Below are 16,028 nucleotides of genomic sequence, written 5' to 3' on the forward strand. Positions count from 1 at the left end.
TCAGAGGTTTATCAACTTGAAGAATGATCACAGGGTCCTGTCTGTGAACTCTCTTCATCCGACCCCTGCAGGAAACTAAGAAATTTATGACCAGCTTACCCCCATATTTTAATAATAGAATTTCAAATAGGTTCACAAATTAAGGAGTATAACACAATGCTAAAGTACCAGTAGCCGTATGAGCATAAACATGGGATGCAATGTGACCTTTTGACCTCTTAAAATAGGTTAAGGTTAGCCATCTTTGAACTTGTCCAAGATCCGTGTCCCAAGAATGTTCCCTGTGAATTTGAAGACCCTGGCAGTCATAGGACTGGACCTATGCTGAGCAAAGACAGACAAACGGACAGACGTGAAGTCTTCACAATGTCCAATGGCCATATTTTGGCCTCGGGTAAAAATTAAGCAGTTTATTATAATCAGAATGTATAATAACATGTCCAAAGCCACTGAACAACATATTTTGAGATAAGAGAGACATCAAATGTACTCAGTTATTAGATCATTTACAATAAATCATCGTTTTTACAGTCAGTTTTGTTGAAGGTTACTGAATGTGTCTGTCTTAATTTACATCAATTAAATAAGCACAAACAGTGGTACTGTGTAGTAAATGTCTCTCAAAAACTAAGTGATTGTGCGAGGAGGAGACGAGTGAGGGAAGCCACCCAGCCAAGTCTGAAGGAGTTATAGGCTTCTGTGGCTGTGACTGGAGTGTACATAGTGCGACTTTCGTTTGTTGCATATCTGGGTTCACAGTAGTGTGGAGCAGTGAAGGATTTTCAAAGGAGGAAGGAAACAAATCAAATGGAGGCTCGAGTCTCCTATGTGGCTTCTGGAAAACGAGTTGAAATTTCACATCTTTTCTGTTTCAGTGCAGGATGAAGCTGTGTTGCTGGTGGAGAAAAAGAAAAAGGTTTCACACAAAGGTCAGAGTTCTTCAGGTCAACACTGAACCCTTTCTTATTTACAACTGAGGCAAAAAAAAAAGGGGTCAGTAAGTCTATCTTCCTCTTTTTCTTCTTTTCAATTTCCTCTCAGGCTTTTATGTACACCAAGATGTGACAGAAAATGACAACTTGACATGCTTTCAAACACTGAACAAATTTATAAAAGCACTCGTTAAATCAAATCTGCCACGACAGCAGAACCAAATTAAAGTAGATTTGCAAGCAAATATTAAGGGTCCAAGCACCCCCCCACTCACACCACCGTGGATCCAGGCGTGTCACAAGCAGGGACCACTGAGAAGCCTTGTAAGACTCTCGGGCAAGATCTTCATGAATTTTAGAGCATGTTAGAGCTCTGAAATCCATAAAAAAAATATGCTTTGCAGCACTATCTACTAGTATAGTTCCACCAACTTTGGCACTGTGGTTCTAACAGAGGCCATCTATACACATGTCAAATTTCATGCCAGATAGATAATGCCACTAATGAGAAAACCCATCATAAACGAAATAGCTGTGCACATGGTCAAAGTCAATGCCAAAAAACCCGCAGACAGAGGAACATTTGAACAGAGAACATTTTGACACCAATCAGGCTTTTCTGTCAAAAATCCAGAAACTAGTTCACGTCTGCCTATTTTACATATTTCGGATTTTTGCAAAAAAATATCAAGGAACAAATGGGTGTGGCCTATGCAAATGAAAAGAAATCATTCCACTGATCGCAACAATATAAAGTTTTTCTATTTGTGACTGAAATTTCACAAGTTCCTAGAGGTTTTTGTCAAACTGTACTCATTATTTATAGTGCCACCTAGAGGTTTTTACTCTACATTTTCTGGATATGGCTAGGCTGTTCTGTGCTCTACAAAAATTCCAAATTTCATGCCATTTGGTAATCCCATTATTCAGATTCAAGGTTTCTGGTCCAGTTTTTCAGAGTCACACTCCAGAGAATGTTTTGACCCAAATCTGGCTTTTCTGTGTCAAAAATCCAGAGATGTGTTCACGTCAGCCTATTTTGCATATCACAAATTGCAACAAATCTAATTTGGCACAAAGTGGCATGACCTATACCATTGGAAATCTGAAAATCCACCGACTGCAACAGTACAAAAGCTTTATACTCTAATTTGGGTCTGACAGATCAGAATTTATTACGTAGCATTTTTCTTATTCAAAGCAGTTTTATTATTTCTAGCATGTTTTTTCTGGCCATTTTTTATATACAGATCGTTTGTACTGTGCTGTACACACCCTAAACAGTATTCTGGTTGAAGCTGGAAAATTTGGCAGGATTTGATCCATCCATTAGTTAATAAGAGCGTATTTTGAGTTGTTCTGGCTATTCTAAAATTAATTTAAAGGCCGTCATACTGAAATTATAACAATTTAGATTTATGCTGTTGGTAACCATCTGATGATACACTGGGATTACTTTGTGCACTTCCGTGAACGGTCTCAAAGTATACGCCATTCGCAACAAATAGCTATGGAAACTGCCGAAAACTTGAGTCCTCATTTTTTTTTCCATTGTTTCTGACAACGTTTACGTAGCTTTGAGGAAATGTCCCAGTGAATGGAATGTAGCTGCTAATGTTAAGAACAGAGCCGCAGATTAATTGCAAGTGTTACATATGTGTGATGGCGTGTTATGATGACTCGCTTTTAAGTGATAACTGTTAATTGTGATGCAGTCACAGTTAAAGCAGCAGCCACTCTCCACTGTGACAAGAAATAGTGCACATGCGCATCCATCATGAACGCAGCCTGTTAAAACAGTTTCTGCTAGAGGCTCAGCTTTGTGCACGCTTGTCATCGATATAACTGAAAAATCTAAGAAATACATCCGTGTTATCAGACAGCCTGAAAAATGGAGAGTTCCACGTGCATGTTCATGGCGGGAGCTATATCATGGTTAAAACAGCGTGATGCTCTGGTACAGAGAACAGACTCCACACACATCGAAATCCAAAATCCGACAGACTCTCTCAAAGTAAACTAAAAATAAAGCCTACCAGCTCCAGATAAGTACAAAATACAAAAGAAAAAACTGAACAGGGCACTCACCCACTTGTAGAATGAATTCCAAGCTCAAATATGTAATATGTAAAGTCCACACCATGAAAGAAGTCATTACGCATGTTCCATGTGAACACTTTAAATTTTTCCCCCCACATTTAGCAACTACATGGCTAAATTTTAAAGATGGGGAAATATGAGCAGCAGATGAGCTACTTCACTGGGTGGAGGTTGTTTTCACCCGTTTGTTTGTTTATTTGTGAACAGCCGGTCAGAGTCAGGAAAAATCTTGGGAAAATCCCTATCCTTTATCATTCAATGAATTTTCACAAATTCATAACTCTGTCAAAAAAAGATGAAAATTTCTTTCATATTTGAGAGCATTATGTAGGATGGTATCCTTTATCAACTGGCAAAGTTTGATCTGGATCTGATCTGGATTACTGATTTCGTGGCCATTTATATTTAATATTGAAAACCCCATTTAATGAATATTTTACTTTATATCTTAATCAAACATGCCCCAATCACTCTCATATTTGAAAGTGAGGTGCAGACTGGCTATATGCCCATATGGTGTACATTTTGCATTATAGCTCAATCAAAACTGCCTTAAAAACATACTCATTTCAACTGCCGTAATCTGCAGCGCTGACTCCAAGAAAAGCAAGTCTCTCTCAGCTTTGGATTCACCCATTTATGCTGCAATTCATCCATTCTCACCCGATCTGCCACCTTCTTTCACATGTTTACGCACTCAGACATGCAACCCACATAACTGACTCTTGCTGCCATTCAGGATTCCTGTCTTTTGTCTGCTGTTTGGACTCTGTGTTATCAGAATTGCTGGTTTTTGTACCCATTCTGTGTTTTGGAGAATTCCATTGCTTGATCCCTTGAAAGGCCACTGCCCCTGATGAACTCAGAGTTTGAACTCTGCCTGGCTTTGGATGAATACCCCCCACCCCGCTCCCCTCATAGTGAAGTTGAGATTAATTTATACAGATTTTTGTGCACCAGAACAAAGCCATGGTTCAGTGACCGTTCCTGCCTGCTGTTTTGCTGCAGAAGCTGAGCAATTCATTTGGTGAACACTGAAACCTGTTCAAACCATCCTAACTACATCATTACAGTACATCAGAATTGAGCCAGGTGTTTGTCTTTGTGTTCTTATAACAGATTTTTTGTTTTGTTTTGTTTTTGTTTCTTTTTACCCGCAAATCAAATCACCTATGTCACCTTGGCTGACCCTCACACATTCCACAAAGTCTGGCCCAAATCAGATCAAATCTCTGAGTTATTTTGTTCCCACTTGGACAGACACACGGGGCTGAAAACAACACCCCCACGTGTGAGGGTGTAACTAGTGCTGAGCACAAATGCAGCTTGTTTTGGGACTTTTCTGTCCCATCACTGCTCCCTCACGCCTTTAGTTTACTCCTCCTCACTGTTTAACCATCAGCTCTCTTTGTTCTCATCTTCTCCTCCTCCGTGTGCACGCCGTTTTTCACGTTGCGTCCTTGATGGTAGTCTTGGAACAAACAATGGCAGGTTCATTATCCAGTGTTTCTGCATTCACAAAAGGGCTCATGCACTTATTGTTTTCACATCTGCGCTCTGTCTCCCAGCATGCCTCTGTATCTTCATTTTCTCACACATGACTTTAGTCTGACTCCCCCTCATGACCCAGCAGCTGTTTCTCCCTCACCTCCCTGCATCATTGCAACTTTACTGTCTATAGCGGCAGGACGCAAATGCTGGACTCATTCTGATGCATGGTGTGAGCAAAAGGGTTTAATTCAAAAACAGGCGGAAGTCGGTATACAGAAAGGCAAGCAAAAATCAGCAGCGCTATCCAAATCATGAGACAGTAAGAGAGGTGAAAAAACAGGTAAAAGGTTCAAAAACACGGCATGGCAATACAACAAACAAGGATTGTGAAAAGCTGCTAGCAACGACACTAAAGTCCCCTTCACACATAACACAAATGAGGTTGAACGGTACATGAAGGAGGATGCAAATCGCAGTCCTGAAAAATCGGAGCCGCACTCGAACATCTCATACAGCAGTCGGCACAACCATTCAGCCATAGCACGTGCACTCCACATTTGTGTCGCGGTCGTGCTGGAAACCCAATCGAACGGCGTCAAGATGAGGTCGTACTGCCATCTGACCGTGGTCACAACATTCGTACAGCATGTCGTATGCAGGTCTGACCATTCTGACCGCGGAAGAGGGGCTGCACAAAATGATCAGCTACATCGAACCCTGGCTGAATGTGGTGAAGGAGCTAGCCTTCACACCAGTGGCCGAATGAGGATGAATGGCACCAAATGGCCATTCGACCCATGCTCGGCCAGAATCGAGGTGCCACCCACAAACTTCCAACAGCAGTCGCTGACCACTTAGAAAATGCGGGCCCATTCGTGCGGCCAACACAAATGTAGCGTGCAGGACACCACTGTTGAGGTGGGCTCGAGGTGGCAAAAGCTCAAAGGGCAGTCAGTGTGTTGTCTCATCGCTACTCAGAACTGGAGAACACATATGGTGCCATGAAGAATGTCACCTCTCAACATGCCACCACGATGCATGTGTCAGCAGGCTCTCATGACATGGTGAAAAATAAACACACATATCACCTTTGGAACACATTCAGCTGTGCCTCAGTGCACACTGCAGACACCATCAGCCAGTCTGCTCCATATGAAAATATCCATCTGATCATGTGAACAGCCAGCTGGCAAGGCAAATGTCACGTTCACCATGAGTTATAGTCCACATGACACAATGTCCTTTGGCACGCCGATTGGCCAGAGACAGATGGACGTGCGGACCCTCTGTGTGGCTGGCAGATGTGTTCATGAAGTGAGGGCATCAGTTCATTCATGTCAGTTCATTAATTCCTGGTTTATGTCCATGGGAATGGTTCATGAATTGAAGGAACGGACAAAATAAAATCCATTTGCATCCTGAATTCCAACACAGACGGTCAAGTCATCAAGCATCAATTAAATATCATCACCAGTAACATGATTGTCTTACATTTAAACAGTACATTCATTGTTCTTGTAATGTTCTGTGCTCTCTCATTATTTGGTCCTTACACATTTTCTTCAATTTATGTACATTTGTACAACATTTAATTGCTTCCGCTGCTGTGTGAGTGCGATGTGGTATCACAACTCTCATGTGGTCATGCTATGTTCATGCATGTGCACACAAGCGTGCACGAAATTGTCGCTGCGGGATCGTACGGCATCCATACACAGCTGTCTGACTGTCTGTCCCTCCTGACGGTGACTGGCATTCTTTCAGGGTTCCCCAATTCTGCCTGTTTCGGCCTCATTCGCCCAACTTTATGTTATGTGTGACAAGGCCTTAAGGAACGATGAACTGGCAAAGACATGAGGAATACAGAGAGCTTAAATAATGCAGGTGAAAGGAGGAAACGAGGGACAGGTTTTTAAACTCTGACCCCGGTGACATTCTTCATTTCACCCCGACCTGGCAACCTATTGAAAATTCAAGTGGCTAATGTGCTTTTACAAAAGAGTAATGTCTAAGGAGAATGTGTGCCAAATTTGGTGCTTGTTTCTAGAAATGAACAATTGTTACAGTTATCTACTCCACTACCATGATTGTTTGGCAGACAGAGCTTTGACCTCCAGTATTAATGTATAAAAATTTGGATTTTTAGAGTTTTAAGACACATAAGGTTTTGCCATACGGATGGAAAGTCAGCAATTTCTCTCGACAAACAGAACTTACAGCTGTGAACAAATAGGTATCCTTTTCCATAATGTTTCACAAATGAAAGCCTCTTTTGTTGCAAGCACTTATCTCACCCTGTCCAAGTTGCCATCATGGGCTTGACTCCGGCTCCCTCCTGGCCAACCCATGAAAAGACCCAACAATGAGATGAATGAACCCATAAAACAGCCATCTAGCTCAAATTTACCAAATCAGCTAAGGCAAACAGACCTTAAACTGAGCACCTTGAATGCAGGTATTACAAACTATGAAGTGAGTAATTTATGTGCCAATTCTTTAATGCAACAGCAAAGATAAGCAGAAGATCCCGCTGTAATCTGATGTAGCTTTTGTGAAATCGCTTCGGTTACTAATTAAAAGACCAAGCTTATGACCCCTTTAATTATGTATCAGTACTGGTGATCACAGTGAAAGTGATGTGCTGTATGGACATTTATAACATCTGCAAAATCATTAATATCACAGGAACTAAAGTGAACCCATTTTCGTGAAATGAATTGAGATCAAAGTGTTTGTTAATGACGGGTTCTGTGTGACATCATTCAGCCTCAGTGACACCACAAACCACATCAGACAACAAATACCACAAGACACACACCAGAGACGCCTCGCTCTTCCACAAAACACCCCTGTCCCCGGCAGCAGCACAGCTGCCAGGGATGGGGGGAGGGGGGGGTGTTGAGTTTGCAGTTGAGTTTCTACTAAAAACTTCTCTTTTAGTTTCATCTGACCACATGATATTCTCCCAATCCTCTTTTGGATCATCCATATGCTCTCTCACAAACTTCAGACAGGCCTGGACAGCAGGGGGGGACACCTGGCACTGCAGGATTTGAGTCCATCTCTGCGTAGTGTGTAGCCTTTGTTACTTTGGTCCCAGCTCTCTGCAGGTCATCAGGTCCCTCTGTGTAGTTCTGGAATTTTTGTTCACTGTTGCACTAGTCATGTTTGGAAGAAGATGAATGCTGAGTTGCATCCCAAGAACACCATATCTACTGTGAAGCATGGGGGTGGAAACATCATGCTTTGGGGCTGTTTTTCTGCAAAAGGGACAGGACGACTGATCCATGTTAAAGGAAGAATGAACATGGCCATGTATTGTGAGATTTTAAGCCATAACCTCCTTCCATCAGTGAGAACACTGAAGATGCAACGTGGCTGGGTCTTCCAGCATGACAATGATCCCAAACACACCACTCAGGCAACGAAGGAGTGGCTCCGTAAAAAGCATTTCAAGGTCCTGGAGTGGCCAAGCCAGTCTCCAGACTTCAACCCCATACAAAATTTGTTGAGGGAGTTGAAAGTCCATGTTGCCCAGCGACAGCCCCAAAACATCACTGCTCTAGAGGAGATCTGCATGGAGGAATGGGCCAAAATACCAGCTACAGTGTGTGCAAACCTGATGAAGACTTACAGGAAACGTGTGACCTCTGTCGTTGCCAGCAAAGATTATGTTACAAAGTATTGAGTTGAACTTTTGTTATTGACCAAATACTTATTTTCCACCATAATTTACAAATAAATTCTTTAAAAATCCTAAAATGTGATTTCCTGGATTTTTTTTTTCTCATTTTGTCTTTCACAATTGAAGTGTACCCATGTTGAAAATTACAGACACCTCTCATCTTTCTAAGTAGGAGAACTTGCACAATCAGGGACTGACTAAATACTTTTGGCCCCACTGTACGTGAAAGTGTGGTGACTGTGCAGAAGGAGGCACGGTAGGTGCACCCCCGGGTGAAGGGACCCCAAACCATTCATCAGGCTAACTGGGTGACCTTCGTGGTCCTAGCAGGCCCCCCTGACAAATTTAACCCGATAGGGTGCATCAAGATTCGATTCAATGGACAGAGCATATTTTCTGAAATATAAATTGCACCTGCCAAAAAAATGCGTTATGAACAGGAAAAAATGAATAATTCACACCAGTGTATAAGTCAGAGTATTTATCTGTATGTGGAACACAGATTTGCTTTCAGTTTGAGTTAAGCAATATAATTTTTAAAAAAAAGTATTTGAAATGGAATAAACAAATTAAAATGTGTGAAATAAGAAGTGTTCCAGTACTTTTGAGGACAATTGAGAAACACTGAGGAGCAGCATCTTACATCTCATACTCAAAACCTGAATCTTTTTAGTCACATAGCACTACTATTATTCTGAACACTACTGTATATAGTGCAGCAGATAAGACAATATTTAGAGTGAAATCCTGCAAATGGTGATACAAAAATCAAATTTGGCACAAATAATCCAGGTAGGGGTAAACTGAAGAATTACAAGGGTCAAAATTAAAAGATGCTCAAATCACATAGAAAAGTACACCACATTATTTACCTGATCATAAAGATTCCAAAAAGGTATAGTCTGGACAATCTCTGACTGAATTTTATGGAGTTAAGAGGTAAAAGCAGTAAAAATGGTGACAAAGGTCAGATTCAGTTTGTACAGGGGTCAAAAGTTAAAGTTGCTCCATTAATTTTGCTCCAGCTGTATTTGTGCTGAGTGTGATGCTTGTATCACCATTTGAAGGACTGTTTCAGTTACCTGCTGCACTAATAAGCCAACAGAGCATGAACCAGCTGCTGTCTGTTAGCTTAAAAGTGTATATATATATATATATATATATATATAAAATATAAAAATGACTGCGTATATTCTTAATATATTGAGATACAGACAGTTCACAGAAGACATTTTCCATTGATACAATCAAAATTAGAAACAGTCCAGCAGGTAACAATATTCATGTCCATGACTAAATATACTAAAACAAATACATCACAATTGTACACATATCACAGTTGTGATATGTGTACAATTGTGATGTATTTGTTTTAGTATGTTTAGATTTTGTTGTGATTTGGCACTTTATAAGCCCATTAAATTGAACTGAAATTGAACATGTTATTGAGTCTTAAAGTAAATAAATATGAAATTGGTCACTGGATCCTTAAACTTTATACATAATGAACTCTACATGGTGAATCCTTGATCTCTGGACATAAATAGAAATAAAATCTGTTTTTGTCAAAAGCATTTCCTTTCAGACATTACTGGCATAAATGTCTTTCCATATATCTGAGCTGAGCTCTTAACAGTTGCTGTGCTTCACTTCAGGATGTAATTTGAAAAGAAAATACAGCACGTTTCATTTTGGGAGGAAAAAAACGTTTTAGTCGATTGTAGTTTTTTGTCTGTATTACAACGTTTGGAAAGAGGTGTCATTTTATTTAAAGTGGCAATTCATTTTGAAGTTATTAATTCCAACCAGACTCTGTCTCTGCCGTGCAGCGTTTCGAGCTGTGTGAGCAGAACGTAGGGCGATTCTCTTTTCTTGACAGCAACAAGACAAGAGTCCCAGTTAGTGACTTTAATCCACACAAAAGTGACTGACGATATTTTAATTGCTTTGAGAGGGGTTAAGAAGCGGACTTGCCGAAGAGCAGTGAATCAAAGAACCAAAGAGCTACTGGATCGAAGCAATGCTTCAATGGTTCATGGTTTCAAAGTGGAGCCGCGCTGCAGAAACGGTTGATTACAGACCAAACCCTTAATATCCGACTTTATTTGTACGTCATATGACTCTGAAACTCGGAAAAAAACGTATAATTTACGGACTATAGGTTGAGATGAAAACCACTGAAAAGCTGTGTTCACCGCGGGGACACGTTCGGCACTATTCAGGATTTTTTTTTTTTTTTTTTTTCTTACCGATGACGAACGATGCGTAAATAACATTTGACCGATGCAGCTGCATCTGTCCAAACCAGTCTGGATCCGGGCCTGATCCTGTAGAACTTTGTACCGAAAAGTGTCCATTCAAAAGTTCGGCGTCTTTCTGCATTTTGTTTTGTTGTGCATTGCACTTTTCTCGATCCTCGTGTCATTTTCTGTGTGAACTCAGCTATCAGCAGGAAGCAGCAGCATAAGCTCGCTCCCGAGTGACGCTTTCAAAATAAAAGGCAACGGGCAACAGTCATAAAAAGCTATTAAAAAAAAAACCCGCAGCGTTAAGGGGAGGAACAAAATTGTCGGCGAATAATTAATAATAATTAATGACCTCAATAATTAACGCAACGTTAGCGCGTTAACGTTGCCCAGCCCTAATATATATATATATATATGTGTGTGTATATGTATATACGAGGTCTGTTAGAAAAATATCCGACCTTTTTATTTTTTTGCAAAAACCATATGGATTTGAATCACATGTGATTGCATCAGCCAAGCTTGAACCTTCGTGCGCATGAGTTTTTTCACGCCTGTCATTTGCGTCATTCGCCTGTGAGCAAGCTTTGTGTGAGCAGTGGTCCACCCCGCTCGTCGGATTTTTATTGCGAGTAAAATGTCTGAACGATTTGGAGCTTTGCTGCATCAAATTTTTTCAGAAACTTTGAGAGACAGCCAGGTGGACACCATTCGGAAAATTCAGATGGCTTTCAGGGACGATTTTATGGGGATTACACAGATTAAGGAGTGTTATAGCCGGTTTAAAGACCACCCACAGCGGCTGAGAGCGCGCCGCGCTCCGAGCGGCGATCGACAGGCTGAAACAACCAGATCATTTCCAAAGTGAAGGCTGTGTTGATCCGGGACGTCGTCTGACTACCACAGAAATTGAAGAAGACATGGACATCAGCACTTTTTCGACACATTCCACTGTTACAGGAGTTTTTGTCATGGAAAGAGGAGCAGAGGAATGCGCCACAGAGCCGCGAATGGCGCGGGACGAAAGCACCTCCGTGTTGGTCTCACAGGATGGCTTTCAGACGGCTTTCGGTGGCTTTTCAGTCATGTGACTATCCGAGAAATTGTGGATGAGCTGGACATGCCAGAACATGTCCTGTGAGGCTTCATCACGGCATTGCTTTGCGCCATGCGGCTCCGTGCCGACGTGCGAATTCCTCCGCTCCTCTTTCCATGACAAAAACTCCTGTAACAGTGGAATGTGCCGTTCATTTCCAAACTGAACGCTGTGTTGATCCGGGACATCGTCTGACTACCAGAGAAATTGCAGAAGACGTGGACATCAGCACTTTTTCGACACATTGAGACAGACGTGCGGAGAAATTCGTGCGTCGGGACGGAGCCGCATGGCGCAAAGCAACGCCGTGATGAAGCCTCACAGGACATGTTCTGACATGTCCAGCTCATCCACAATTTCTCGGATAGTCACACGACTGAAAAGCCACCGAAAGCCGTCCTGTGAGAACAACACGGAGGTGCTTTCGTCCCACGCTATTCGCGGCTCTGTGGCACATTCCTCCGCTCCTCTTTCCATGACAAAAACTCCTGTAACAGTGGAATGTACCGAAAAAGTTAATTTCCATTAAACCCCTCGCATGTGGGACTGGAGACATTTACGTGATTAAAAGTCCGACCTTTTACTTTTTTCACCCTGTGCTCAGACTCGAGCCACAGCCTGATGTGCACCTGTTAAATCCTCAGACACATGGCTGTGATTTGACACTTTGCTGCTTTCAGTCCTTCGTCTCTCATCATATTTTAATAGTTTTTACAGTGCACACGCAGATAACATTTTGATAACGGATCAAATACATTTGGAAGAAAAAAAAAATTCAAAGGAAATTTTGACCCTGTCATTAAATGAGGCGCACATCCCGGTGCAGGATTCCCGTAGATGTTTCAGTGCCTCCGATCACAATGTATTTTCATTAAAAACACAGAGCAGTCTGGACGTGCAGAGGTACAAATTAAAGTTCAGCTCTGACACTCGCCGATTTGTGGAAAGTGGGAGAGGAATAATTTCTGTTATTAAGTAGTTAAATAGTCCGACCGTTTAGTTTTTTCAAACCGTGTTCAGACTGGGACCTGAAGCCTGACGTGCACCTGTTAAATCAAACACAAACGGCTGTGATTTGACACTTTTCTGCTTTTAATCCTTCGTCTCCCATCACATAATAGTATTTGCAGTGTGCACACTGATAAATGGATCAGAAAAGTCCGCACATTTACAGCACAAAGTCGGTAAAAGACAAAAATGTACAACTTACCTTTGATTAGTTCAGTGCAGTTAGACCCAAAATGGCGCCATGTTCTGAGCTGACACCACTCTCCAATCAAGGCACTCTGACTACAGCCGGTGAGGCAGGGAGGCGAGCCCCGAGCAGCTCTCGCTTCTAATGTGATGTGCCCGGCACCGCTGGGCGTGACCTACTCTGAGGACAGCAGCAGATAGGGAGTTTGCAACCTGGTCTAACGGCAAGTCATGATTCAGCAGCACAAAATATACATGAATCTATTGGTTTGTGATATTGTGACGAAAAGTGCCTCATTTTGGTCACAGCAGCACAAATTCATTCTAATTCATTCCGTGATGGCTGCACAAAATTAAAAATGAAGTGGGGTGTCGGGGTGGTTAAGGTTATGGTTGGGGCTAGGAGTAGGGTTAATAATAGTGAGTTAAAAAAAAAAACCCGTCAAAAAATTTGACTCATTTTGTGACGAAAGCACGAAAAAAAAAATGTGAGACTGGGCTGGAGTTTGACTTTGGCAGTACACCTGTAAAACGGTAACATAGGTGTCAAACTCAGGGAGGACAGAAACCTGTGCTTCAGTCAAGTAAGGTCTAACCCTACCAACCCCCAGAGCAACAGTGGTAAGGGAAAAACTCCCTCTGGTGAAGAAACCTCAAGCAGACCAGACTCAAAGGGGTGACCCTCTGCTTGGGTCATGCTACAAACATAAATTACAGAACGATTCACAAAACGAATATACAGGAAATGCTACCAGTGCACAGTATGATTCCGGAACAGACACCACACCCATCTCTGGATGGAGCTGCACATCAAACAGAGAGAAAAGGGGAAAAAAAGCAGAATCAAGCATCAGAAACAACAAATACCGTGTAATTTGTCAGCATTAAGCAACAAGAAAAACAGGAAATACTGGTGATCGCCGGCTGCTAGCCCTAAGCTTCACTAAAAGACCCATAATTTAGTTAAAGTTGAGGCCGCGGCATGCTCCGTTTACTAATAAAATGAATTAAAAGAGTAAAAAGCATAGTAACACACTGCCAGTATGCTAGCCATACAAAAGGGAAAACAAGTGTGTCTTAAGTCTGGACTTGAAAGTCTCTACAGAATCTGACTTTTATTGATGCAGGGAGATCATTCCACAGAACAGGGGCACAATAAGAGACAGCTCTGTGACCCACAGACTTTTTGTTAACCCTAGGGACACTAAGTAGTCCTGCAACTTTAGAACACAAAGCCCAGGCTGGTACATAGGGTTTAAATAGGTCAGCTAGGTAAGGAGGTGCCAGTCCATGAAGAATTTTATAGGCTAGTAGCAGAACCTTAAAATCTGATCTCACTGGGACAGGAAGCCAGTGAAGGGACGCCAAAATGGGTGTAATGTGGTCAAACTTTCTGCTTCGTGTCAATACATATCACTTGAAAGCTTGTAACTCCTTCACTTGTCTTGGGGGCTTGTCTCGTTTTTACACGCTCACTCAGTGTTTGAGGACAAATTCATGAAACTGTCTCTGACTTTATTTTCTCAATGACTTTGGCACAAGTGTTAAATGATTTGTCCCTCTCAAACAGCATCATAGGAAGGCTGCCACCTCTGTGGAAGAAGGTCTTTAGACAATAACCAACTGGGCTAAGATCAAAGAAAAGAAAAGCGTAATCATCTGAGCAAAAGTCAACACTATAGGACACCCACCTCTTAACTTAAAACACTGAGGCTAGCACATGAGTGGGAGTAACCACTACAGTATAACAGGAAACTGACGCAGGAACACACATCAGAGAGAAATGGTCACATCCTAAAATATGACAAATCTAAGTTCAGCTACTGAGCCAGTCTTACATCCGTTCTTCAGTACTTCCCTGTCTGACATCCACGATCCTGTTGTCCTCGCCTCCATTCAGGGCCAAGCTTTAAGCAGCTATGGACAATAGCTTCATCCTCATGTGAACCCTGTGTTTGCACGGTAGTGAATATGATTGATCGATAGATAGCAGTGGTGGGTACACTTCCGATAATCTGATAACAGATAATTATCGAAGATAATGTTTTCATTATTGGATTATCTTTTTAGATAAATTTAAAAACCATCATCGGACTAATTATCTTCCGATGAATTACCGTCCGATAACTTTTAGACCGATAACGTACTAAACTAAGCTGAACAATGAAAAACATTTTTTAAAACTGTTAAAGCTGTTGAGACCTACCTGCTAAAAGTTTCCTAATAGACATGTTGTTCTATCCTGAGCAATCAGAAACCACTCTATTGTCTGTAAGCAAAGGAGAACCGGTGACCAAAAAAAAAAAAACTCATTTCCTTTAACACTATACTACTATAATTGCAATGTCACCAAGTCATCCAGAGGCATACATGTTTAACTTATGGTTCAAATTTTAACCACTCATTTTAGATAAGTTATTTAAAATTATTGTCATGTCTGAAGTTTATAAAGTGAAAATATCAGATATATGTTTTCGTTTTAAAGTAATGTGCTAATTTTTAAGGTTTTGTGAGCACATGCTGTGCCAGGCAGCAATGCATTATGGGTAGCATAAAGTAATCTCAGACGTTCACGACAGGACAAATGCATTTCAGACACTCTGTTCAGGGTCCACAGATAACAGCATTGAACTCTAGTGCCTAAAACTCTCGTGAATATATTCTCTGGGTTTATAGACGTTAGTGTATTCGCGTTTGTTAAATTCCACGCATCTTAAATGTAGCAGACACGGATTATCTGTAATTTTGTTTTCAAGGCCACTACTGCCATCTACTGGCCAAGAGTGTTCATGGCAGTATTAAACGTCTGGGTACATGGCTGCTCTCAAAGTGTTGGTATTGTCCATTGTCCAGGCGCTTTTTGTGTGTATATATGTTAACTTTGTATTCTAAAACTACGGTTAGAAGTAATTCCGACTCCTTATTGGTCCACACGAACGAGGTTGGCGCCATGTTTTTAGTTTTTGTGGAAGTGACGACAAGAGAATAAGGCTCCTGATTGGATAGAATTTTAATCAGTACCGCCACCCAAAGGTTTGGCAGACACATTTATACGGTTCGATGTGGATGGATTTTTTTTTTTTTAAAGGACGTAGTGTGGATGAAGTTTTTTTTCCACAAACTGAAAGGGTAAGATATTCGGTTTTACAAATACCCGACAACGTGTGTACATGGCCTTATGTCTGTGAAAGGCACTATATAAATAAATTTACTTACTAATATTGAGTGCACGTTTTACAACATCATAAAAGTTTTAAAACATGCAATTGCGATGACATTTCCAG

General features: G+C 41.4%; 1 long non-coding RNA gene across 1 annotated transcript; it reads left to right on the forward strand.

Moving 5' to 3' along the window:
• Nucleotides 1-1,128: 1,128 nt before the first annotated feature.
• LOC117522643 lies at nt 1,129-8,607 on the forward strand. Its single transcript, XR_004564274.1, has 3 exons — nt 1,129-2,264; nt 5,124-5,128; nt 8,595-8,607. It is a non-coding gene; the product is annotated as an uncharacterized LOC117522643 (long non-coding RNA).
• Nucleotides 8,608-16,028: the final 7,421 nt, after the last annotated feature.

Source organism: Thalassophryne amazonica, chromosome 12 (genome assembly GCF_902500255.1).
Source record: "Thalassophryne amazonica chromosome 12, fThaAma1.1, whole genome shotgun sequence".
Classification (NCBI taxonomy): domain Eukaryota; kingdom Metazoa; phylum Chordata; class Actinopteri; order Batrachoidiformes; family Batrachoididae; genus Thalassophryne; species Thalassophryne amazonica.